Below are 10,498 nucleotides of genomic sequence, written 5' to 3' on the forward strand. Positions count from 1 at the left end.
ACTGAGGCTATGGATTTTACTGATACTTCAGGGCCTTGGTGCTCCTGAGCTGAGTCTTGGGTCGAGCATCCATGTTGTGGAGATCTCAGGAGGTCTTCAATGTCTTTACCAGTGAAACCCTGTGTAACATCCCAAGGCCAGGTCTCATCCCCACAGTAGGGGGTCAGAGAGGGAGGTTGTGAGAGCCTCAGATATCTTCAGAGTATGGTGGATGGTCTGAGAGGAGAGGAGCCTTCTGATTAAAGACGAGCAGAAAGATGAAGGTATACCTAAGAGTGAGCTCTGTATGGAAGGTGGCTCAGCATGAAGGTGTGTGTGTGGGGAGGGGGGGGGGTGGGTAGGACAGTCAGAAGGGCATGGATTAGATCAGAGTATGGAGTATATTAATTAGAGAATAAGATTAATTTGCCAACATTGATCAATATTCAATGAGTAGATCTGTCTAAATACCTTTACTAATAAGATCCTTCTGCACACAAAGCTGTTTATTGAAGGAAGAATGATGGAAGATTTTCTTAATGTCAAAGTATATTCAATTATTAAAACTCATGATAATGAAGAAAACCGATACATAGTTGCTGTAGGTACAACGTAGACCTTTTCCCTTAGAAGCTCTTTGCTTTTTGTACGTTGCTTTTTCCCTTTTCCAGGTCTGGCCTTAACATCAGTTTAGCCCATTGCCTTCTGGTACAATGTGAAGATTTGGAGCTGGGCACAGAATTTCCAAAAGGCAAGTTCAGCCCTTGAGAATAGCAACTCTGCCTTGGCCAACATAGTCATTTCTCTGCCCCTCATCCAACACTCATTTTCAGATGGTTTTGAGAAGGAGGAAACTGCATGGGTGTTTTGTTGATCTACCTAAGTTCAAGACTAAGCTCTTCAGTGATAACCTTCCAGAGGGTCTGATAATCTCAGGTAAGCAAACTAACTACCATGTCTGCACAGGGGCATAAACATTTTAGGCACCAGATACCCCAAATCAGCACATAAATATCAGGCTCCTTTTTAAAAATTTCACATCAATTCTGTCCCATGAGCTCAAATTCTTTAATGTTTTTATTTATTTTTGAGAGAGAGACAGAGAGAGAGAGAGAGAGAGAGAGAGAGAGAGAAAGTGGGGGAGAGGCAAAGAGAGAGAGAGACACACACACAAATCTGAAGCAGGCTCCATGCTCTGATCTGTCAGCACAGTCACAGATCATGACCTAAGCTGAAGTCAGACACTCAACCAAGCCACGCAGGCGCCTCCTATGAGCTTAGATTCTTATGCACAGTGGCAGGATTATGGATAGAATTCAATTGCACAAATACTTAGGAAGTAACCCCTACTCTGGAGACAGGTGCAGTGCTAGCTGCTGCAGTCTATATTCCACATTCTAATTATCTGGAGAATGAGGATGCCCACTTACCAAGCTAGAACTTCAAAGAACCTTAAAATTCACTTTTCTCCTTCAAAACTTTGGCCAAAGGAGGGACCTGTCTAAGGTTCTCCCCACAGGCTGGTGTCACTGATAGCCTAGTCCTTAGCATGGGGGCAGAGGTGAAATATTAAAAGGGTCAATGACCATGTTAATTTCTGAAGAAAACATATTCCTACCATATTATTAACAAAAACAACGACAGCTACTGTGTTCTAGGCAGTAAATCAGTAGCTTTATGTTTATTTCCTCATTCTATTCTTATGATATTTATCATCTTCAATGTAAGGATGAGAAAACTGAAACCCAGAGATTAAATTACTTTCTGAAGTTCCATAGCCAGTAACAGGGCTAGGATGTGCCCTTAATTTTGATGATGTTCTGTGTGTGCAGTAATGACATTCTGTCTATATCTTGGATTTGCCACTTCCAATGTCTCCTCCCACAATTTCTGGTTGACCTCATAAGGTATATAGCTGATTAAAATGTCTGCAAAAGGGTATCAATCAAATGTTGATTTGAAATTATCTCTCTGAAGCCTTCCCTCCCTCAGATGCCTCCTATACTTTATGTATTAAACAAACAAACAAACAAAAAACCCTATTCAGTTTCAGACATGTAAAATGTGGCTAATTTTGAAATGCAAAATACAACACCTTAAAGGGGTGATGTATGGAATAGCTGAATTACTATACTGTACATTTGAAACTAATATAACACTGTAATGTAACAATTTTAACAAACTGGAATTAAAATAAAAACTTAAAAAATAGCTCCTATACTCTCCAAAACCTTGCTCCCCTACTTCATTCTGTTACCTTGAAAATTCTCAGCCTAATTTAAAACATTCTTAAAAGAAATTTTTAAATATCACCCATGAAGCCAGGTTACCTGGAAAGGTAGATGTGATATTTGGAAACCTCCAAAAGTTGTTTGGAGTCAGGTGTTGCAAAAAGCAAACACACAAACTAAGAATCATGTGATTAACCCTGCCAAGGTTGTTTTCATTCAAATGTAGAGGTTTAATGAGCCAGGTTTTTTTTTTTAATATGAAATTTATTGTCAAATTGGTTTCCATACAACACCCAGTGCTCATCCCAACAGGTGCCCTCCTCAATGCCCATCACTCACCCTCCTCTCCCTCCCACCCCCCATCAATTATTCTCAGTTTTTATAACTCTCTTATGGTTTGAATGAGCCAGGTTTAACTCATATGGACACCACACTGGTCCAAGGGAAGAATTTCCAACCTGGCAGACCAAGAGGAGTCCTTTCCAGGGTGATGCCTTTGAAAAAAACCTCAGAGACTTTAAAAAACCTTAGAGACACAGATGATCTCTTTAAAGTAGCTTACCTAAAGACATATATCAACAGTTTCTTGATTATACATACAATTATACATTTGCTCATTTTTCACATACACTTTATTCTGACATTATGAAATATACACAAAAACATAAATTTGAGGGATTAGATGAAAAAACAAATAGAAATAAAATTTCCAATACTTATTTTCCTCACCCCAGTGGACTGTGCTCTCCCTCTCAGGAAGGCATGTTCCATTTTAGAGACAGCACCTTCTCTCTCCTCCTGTCCTTAGAGATTATTGCTTCCAAAATGATTGCAGCAATGATCTTCAAAGGATATTAGCCTACAAAGCCAATATCCAAGAGGTTGCAAAATGGTTTCCTGTGGGCCCATCACTCATTGTGGCCATCATTTCATGGGAGGGTCTTGCTGGGAGAATTCTCAGAAACAGCTGGGGAGATACAGGAAATAGTTTTGGGCTGAGGCAGGTATGACAGCAAAGCAGTGAAGGTTGGTTCAGCTGGCTGTTGGGATTTTGGCTATAGAACTTTAGAGGAGATTAAGGTACTATTTTTATTTTATTAGCATGTAAATGATCCAAACTCATACTTTGCTATAAGGCAAAATGTGCCCTTCTGGGTCCCCTCTCTATCAGGGCTTCTGCCCTGCACCTCTACACTTCTTCTACCCAATTCTGGCTTCCTCCCTGGAGCTCCACCTGTCTGTGCTCCGCTGAGGCTGTTGCTCCCTGATGACCCCACTTTTCCACTTCCTTCCTCCATTGCAGTGAAATGATGACTTGAGGAGATCAGATAGCAGCTCAGAGGTAACTTTTCTGAATAGTTGCCCCTTCACTTGTATTCTTGAAGACGCAAGGAAATTAAAGGACTCCATTTCTTTCTCTTTTTAAAAACATTTATTTACCTTTTCCCCCAGTCTGAGATATAATTGACATACAGTACTGTGTAAGTTTAATGTGCACAACATAATTATTTGACTTATATATACTGTGAAGTGATGATCATAGTCAACATCCATCATGTTTTATAGAAAGAAAAACAATGTTATTTTTTTTAATTTGTGATGAGAACTCTTAGGATCTATCTTATTGATTTTTATTTTTTATTTAAATTCAAGTTGGATACTATACCGTGTAGTCTTGGCCTCAGTAGTAGAACCCAGTGATTCATCTCTTACGTATGACACCCAGTGCTCATCCTGAAAAGCGCCCTCCTTAATGCCCATTACCCATTTAACCCATCCCTCCCTCACCCTCCGACTCCAGCAACCTTCAGTTTGTTCTCTGTATTTAAGTGTCTCTTATGGTTTGCCTCTGTTTTTATCTCATTTTCCTTCCCTTCCCCTATGTTCATCTGTTGAGTTTCTTAAATTCCACATGAGTAAAATTATATGATATCTTTCTTTGACTTATTTCACTTAGCATAATACACTCTAGCTCCATCCACGTTGTTGCAAATGGCAAGATTCCATTCTTTTTGATTGCTGAGTAATATTCCATTGTATGTATGTATGTATGTATGTATACCACATCTTCTTTATCCATGCATCAGTCGATGGACATTTGGGTTCTTTCCATAATTTGGCTATTGTTGATAGCACTGCCATAAACATTGGGGTACACATGCCTCTTCGAATCAGCATTTTTGTATCCTTTCTAGTAGTACAATTGCTGGGTCATAGGGTAGTTCTATTTTTAACTTTTTGCAGAACCTCCATACTGTTGTCCAGAGTGGTCATATTCCCACCACCAGTGCAAAAGTGTTCCCCTTTCTCTGCATCCTTGCCAACATCTGTTGTTTACTGAGTTGTTAATTTTAGCAATTCTGACAGGTGTGAGGTGGTAACCACAATGAGATTTGTATTTCCCTGATGATAAGTGATGTTGAGCATCTTGTTATGTGTCTGTTAGTCATCTGGATGTCTTTGGGAAAGTGTCTATTCATGTCTTCTGCCTATTTCTTCACTGGATTATTTGTTTTTGGGGTGTTGAGTTTGGTAAGATTTTTATAGATTCTGGATACTAAACCATTATCTGATATATCATTTGTAAATATCTTCTCCGATTCTGTCGTTAGCCTTTTAGTTTTGTTTCCTTTGCTGTGAAGAAGCTTATCTTGATGAGGTCCCAATAGTTCATTTCTGTTTTTGTTTTCCTTGCCTCTGGAGACATGTCAAGCAAGAAGTTGCTGTGGCCTAGGTCAAAGAGGTTGCTGCCTGTTTTCTTCTCTAGGATTTTGATGATTTGTTGTCTCATGTTTAGGTCTTTCATCATTTTGTTTATTTTTGTGTGGTGCAGTTTCATTCTTCTGCATGTCACTGTCCAGTTCTCCTAGCACCAATTGCTAGAGACTGTCTTTTTTCCACTGGATACTCTCTCCTGTTTTGTCAAAGATTATTTGGCCATATGCTTGTGGGTCCATTTCTGGGTTCTCTATTCTCTTCCATTGATCTATGTATCTATTTTTGTGCCTATACCATACTGTCTTAATGATTACAGCTGTGCAATACAGTTTTAAGTCCGGAATTGTGATGCTTTCAGCTTTTTCTTTTTCAACATTACTTTGTCTATTCAGGGTCTTTTGTGGTTCCATACAAATTTTAGGATTGCTTGTTCTAGCTCTGTGAAGAATGCTGGTGTTATTTTGATAGGGATTACATTGAGTATGTAGATTGCTTTGGGAAGTATTGACATTTTATTTATTTATTTATTATGAAATTTATTGTCAAATTGGTTTCCATACAACACCCAGTGCTCATCCCAACAGGTGGGGGAGTATTGACATTTTAACAATATTTGTTCTTCCAATCCATGAGCATGGGAATGTTTTTCCATTTCTTTGTGTCTTCAATTCTTTCATAAGCTTTCTATAGTTTCCAGCGAACAGATCTTTTACCTCTTTGGCTAGGTTTATTCCTAGGTATTTTACGGGTTTTAGTGCAATCATAAATGGGATTGATTCCTTGATATCTCCTGCTGCTTCATTATTGGTGTATTAGAAATGCAACCGATTTCTGTACATTGATTTTATATCCTGTGACTTCACTGAATTCATGTATCAGCTTTAGCAATTTTTTGGTGGAGTCTTTCAGGTTTTCCATGTAGAGTATCATGGCATCTGCGAAGAGTGAAAGTTTGACTTCTTCCTTGCCAATTTGGATGCCTTTTATTTCTTTTTGTTGTCTGATTGCCGAGGCTAGGACTTCCAGTACTGACTTTAAAATATATCTTACAGCAGTGTTAAGGATAGCCGTCTTGTATGTTACAACCCTAGTACTTATAACTGGAATTTTGTACCTTGAACCACCTTCATCCAATTCCCCATCCCACCACCTCCTACCCTTGGTAACCACAAATCTGATGTTTTCTTCTATGAATTTTTTTTTAAGATAAAAAGATTCCACATACAAGTGAGATCATATAGTATTTGTTTTTCTCTGACTACTCTCAGTATAATGCCATCAAGGCCCATCCATATTGTTGCAAATGGCAGATTTCCTTTTTTTTAATGGCTGAATAATACTTGTTATACACATATACCCAATTCCTTTATCCACTCATTTGTTGATGTATACTTTGGTTGTTTCCATGTATTGACTATGTTAGTAATGCTGCTATAAACATTAGGATGCAGAATCTCTCTTCAACAATGTTTTCATTTCCTTCAATTACATTCCCTGAAGTGGAATTACTGGATCATATGGTAGTTCAATTTTTAGTGTTTTGAGGAAACTGCATATTGTTTTCCATAGTGACTGTACAAATTTACATTCCCACCAACAATGTTCTGGACATCCTTGCAGCATGTTATCTCTTATATTTCTGATGATAGCTTTTTTAAAAAATGTTTTATTTTTGAGAGAGAGAGAGACAGAGAGAGAGAGAGACAAACAGTGTCAGGGAGGGGAAGAGAGGGAGACACAGAATCAAAGCAGGCTCCAGGCTCTGAGTGGTCAGCACAGAGCCTGATGTGGGGCTTGAACTCACAAACTGCAAGATCATGACCGGAGCCAAAGTTGACACTTAACCACTGAGCCACCCCAGGTGCCCCCTGATGGTATATACTCTAATATGAGATAACTCATTGTGGTTTTGATTTGCATTCCCTAATGATTAGTGATGTTGAGCACCTTTTCATGTACCTGCCATTCATAGATCCCCTTTGGAAAAATGTGTATTCAGGCCCTTGGCCCAGTTTTAAAATTGGACTATTTATTTTGCTATTGGGTTGTAGGACTCTTTACATATTTTGGATACTAACCCCTTCTCAGGTATATGGTTTGCAAATATTTTTTTCCATTCCACAGGTTGTCTTTTCATTTTGTTGATGGTTTCCTTTGCTGTGCAGAGGCTTTTTAATGTAGTCCCACTTGTTCATCGATTTTGTTGCATTTTAGGTATCATATCCAAGAAGTCATTGCCAAGACCTATGTCAAGCTTTTTCCTGTTTTCTTCTAGTTTTATGGTTTCTAGTCTTACATTTAAGTCTTTAATCCCTTTTGAGTTAATTCTTTGCGAGTGGTGTTAAGATAAAGATTTAGTTTCATTCTTTTACATGTGAATATCCAAGTTTCCCAGCACCATTTATTAAAGACTGTCTTTTCCCCATTGAGTGTTCTTGGCTCCCTTGTCAAATACAGTTGGCTGTATATGCATGGGCTTATTTCTATGCTCTCGATTCTGTTCTATTGGTTTATACATTTATTTTATGCCAGTACTATTCTGCTTGATTACTATTGCTTTGTAATATAGCTTGAAATGAGTAAGTATGATGCCTCCCACTTTTCTTTCCCTCAGGATTGCTTTGGCTATTCTGGGTCTTTGGTGGTTCCATGTACATTTTAGGATTATTTTCTCTATATCTGTAAAAAAAAAAAAAAAAAAAAATGCCATTGGAATTTTGATACAGATTGCATTGAATCTATAGATGCCTTTGAATAGTGTGGACATTTTAACATTAATTCTTCCAGTCCATAAACACAGAATATCTTTCCATTTAGATCTTATTTGATTTTTTTTCATTAATGTTTTGTGGTTTTAAGAGCAGAGATCTTTTTTTTTTTTAAATTTTTTTTCAACGTTTTTTATTTATTTTTGGGACAGAGAGAGACAGAGCATGAACGGGGGAGGGGCAGAGAGAGAGGGAGACACAGAATCGGAAACAGGCTCCAGGCTCCGAGCCATCAGCCCAGAGCCTGACGCGGGGCTCGAACTCACGGACCACGAGATCGTGACCTGGCTGAAGTCGGACGCTTAACCGACTGCGCCACCCAGGCGCCCCTAAGAGCAGAGATCTTTTACCTCTCTGGTTAAATTTATTCCTAAGTATTTTATTGTTTTTGACTATTGTAAATGAGATTGTAACAATTTCTTTTTCAGATAATTTAATAGAAACGCTGAGTTTTTTGTATGTTGACTTTGAATCCTGCAACTTTACTGTATTTGTTTATTAGATCTAACAGTTTTGGTGGGGGGGGGTCTTTAGAATTTTTCTATGTGTAAAATTATGTCATCTGAAAATAAAGACAATTTTGCTTTTTCTTTAAATGACTGCATTTCTAATAGAGGAATGTCAGACTCCCTAACAGTGATGGGAGGGAGTTTTTGGTTGAGGGGCCTTTCCAAGTCCTATTCTATATTTCATCCTATGGAAAGGTAGTTTCTTGCATTGTACTAAGTTGAAACATGGCATTCAGGCAGATTTTACCAAATTAGTATTGTAAATAAGAAAATGCCTTAATAAAAGTACCAGTCCCTGTCAGTGGCTCCGAGACCCTCTCTAAGAACTCCATTATCTCTGAACCAGAGAACAAGGCAATAAATGAGATGTGGATCTTAGTGACAAAGTATCATGGGGGACAAGTTTGAACAAAAGTAGTAACTCCTCAAACCTGAGATGAGAAAGAAAAACACAGGATTTCTTTAACCTCAGGGAAAAGAGTAGAACGAGCATGACTACAGACAGACTAAACAGAGAATTTAATAAATACAATGGAAAAATAATTTAACATCCCAACAGGAATGTATTTAGGGTCCATGCTGTCAGAGGGCTGGTCCTTTTGTCTGAATTTCTTAGATTAATGCATGACACCACAGACCCATAGGAGAGAGGTAATAGGGTTTTGAGTGTTGCAGTATTGGACAGTGATGTATAAAGAGACCGAAACAACACTTCATACGTCAGGGGACTCGCCAAAAAATACCAAGTTAGTTGTCAGTGGAAGAGTCTGTACTATTAAGTGTAGTAGAGACCCTAGAACCAAATCAACTGAAGCTTTCACACTTTTTTTGCTGCTACAGTTCTTAACAAGGTGGATGTATATGTCTTGGCTACTGATATAACAAGATTAAATACAGCAATGGACCTCTGATGATTTCCGTTTAATTGAATCAGTTCCCTAATGCTTGTTCAGATTTGTAATGAAAGGAAAGGGGGTGGAGAGAGGGGAGAATTTGTGAATCTAGAATGGAAACAATCTTTTGGAAGGTAGTTATTGTATCTTTGTGTCCAATCATATTTCTTTTAACTTGAAAAAATGTATATTCATTAAAAGATATTTAATAGACTTTACTTATATGTAATTAATCTAGAGAGATCAACTCTTTCTAAGTTGTCAGATTTCTGTCAATACTAAGTTTGGTAGACAAAAATGCTCATAATCATTTTGAACTCAAGTTTGGAGAATTTTTAGACAATCATCCCTACTGCTTTTACTTTTATGTGGTGAACAGCAAATCTTTGTTATCTGATGGCCACTTTAGAAAACCCATAGGCAGGGGCACCTGGGTGGCTCAGTTGGTTGAGTGCCCAACTTCAGCTCAGGTCATGATCTCGCAGTTTGTGAGTTTGAGCCGCACGTCAGGCTCTGTACTGACAGCTCAGAGCCTGGAGAGTGCTTCAGATTCTGTGTCCCCCCTCTCTCTGCCCACCCCTACTTGTGCTCTGTCTCTCTCTTTCAAAAATGAATAAACATAAAAAAAAAATTAAAAAAAGAAAGAAAATCCATAGACAGTTTAAGAATAAAATACATCTTAATAATTTTACTGTTTCAAATTTTGGGTATGACTTTGGGAAAGGCAAAATCAAGAATAGTTTTGAGAGAGGACAAGATATGTGCTAAGTATCTAAAATAGGAAAAAGGGGTGCCTGGGTGGCTCAGTCAGTTTAGCAACAGACTCTTGGTTTCGGCTCAGGTCATGATCTTGCAGTTTTGTGAGTTTGAGCCCCACATTGGGCTCCGAGCTGGCAGTGCGAAACCTGCTTGGGATTCTCTCTCCCTCCCTCTCCCTACCCCTCCCCTACTTGTGCTATCTCTGCCTCTCTCAAAATAAATAAATTTATTTAAAAAATTAAAAAAAAAATAGGAAATAATGATTCTCTAGACAAAAATACCTTGGTTTACTCAAACTTGATTTTACCTTCATTTTACATTATTCATGCAGATTGCAATAATTTGTTAATATACCTTTATATGTATTTAGGCATGGACATTTATATTTAATAAACCTAAGTTTGTATCTATTGCTTTACAATAGAATTTGTCAGGGGCACCTGGCTGGCTCAGTCAGTTAAGTGTCCACCTCTTGGTATCAACTCAGGTAATGATTTCATGGTCATGGGATCAAGCCCTGCCTCAGGTCTATGCTGAGCTTAGAGCCTGCTTGGGATTCTTTCTCTGCTTCTCCTTTCTTTCTCTCAAAATAAATAAACTTTTAAAAAAAAGTATAATTTATAATTATATTAAATAAAAGA

Source organism: Panthera leo, chromosome A3 (assembly GCF_018350215.1).
Source record: "Panthera leo isolate Ple1 chromosome A3, P.leo_Ple1_pat1.1, whole genome shotgun sequence".
In the NCBI taxonomy this organism is placed as follows: domain Eukaryota; kingdom Metazoa; phylum Chordata; class Mammalia; order Carnivora; family Felidae; genus Panthera; species Panthera leo.